This window comes from Triticum aestivum, chromosome 5D (genome assembly GCF_018294505.1).
Source record: "Triticum aestivum cultivar Chinese Spring chromosome 5D, IWGSC CS RefSeq v2.1, whole genome shotgun sequence".
Classification (NCBI taxonomy): Eukaryota; Viridiplantae; Streptophyta; class Magnoliopsida; order Poales; family Poaceae; genus Triticum; species Triticum aestivum.
In genome coordinates this window covers 389,771,471-389,772,540 of record NC_057808.1, presented here as the reverse complement: position 1 = coordinate 389,772,540, position 1,070 = coordinate 389,771,471, and positions in this window count along the sequence as shown.

Genomic DNA, 1,070 nt, shown 5'->3' with positions numbered 1-1,070 from the left:
AAAAAATACTCTACACAAACATTTGAAAACATGTTGACCAAGCATTTGAAAAATGTTAAATGTGTATAGAGGAAATGTTTATCATGTATACGAAAAATGTAAACAGAAAAAGTAAATCTGTATGAAACAATTTGATCATGTATTTAAAAAATGTTAATCAAGCATTTGAAAAAAAGTTGATCAAGTGTTTTAAAAATGTTAATCAAGCACTTGGAAAATGTTAAATGTGTATCGAGAAAAAGTTGACCAAGTATTAAAAATTGATTAAACAATTGACCACGTATATAAAAATGTTAATCAAGCATTTGAAACAATGTTAATCAAGCATTTGAAAAAATGTTAATCCAGCATTTGACAAAATGTTAAACAAGTATTTGAAAAATACTAAATGTGTATAGATAAAATGTTGACTATGTATAAAAATGATGGAAAATTTTGATCAGGTATATAAAAATGTTATCAAGCATTTGAAAAAAATATTAAACAAGTATTCCAAAAAAGTTAATCAAACATTTGAAAAAACTAAATGTGTTTAGAAAAATGTTGACCATGTGTTAAAAAATGTTAATATCACATTTAAAAAATGTTGATAAAGAATTTGAAAATGTGAATTGTGCATATAAAACATGTCAACCATGTATTAGAAAATTTTAATCTTGTATTTGAAAAGTTTAAAAGTGTGTATAGAAAAGTTCTTGACCATGAATTTCAAAAATATTAACATTGTATACAAATAATGTTAATCAAGCATTGATTTTTTTTAATATGTACAGAAAAAATGTTGAACATGTATTAAAAAATGGTAAACTCGTATTCAAAAAATATTAAACATGTATTTGAAAAATGTTGTTGACATATACAAAAAATGTAGAATGAAAATCAAAAGAAACAAAGAAAGACCAAAGAAAAAGAAAATGAAAAGAAAAAATTGAAAAAATGAACACAAAAAGAATGAAAAAAAATAGTGAAACCCGATCAAGAAACATAGGAGAAACAAAAAAGTTGGAAACTAAGAAAAAACAAAGAATTGAAGAAAAGAAAGGAAAATGAGAAACAAAAGAAAAACAAAT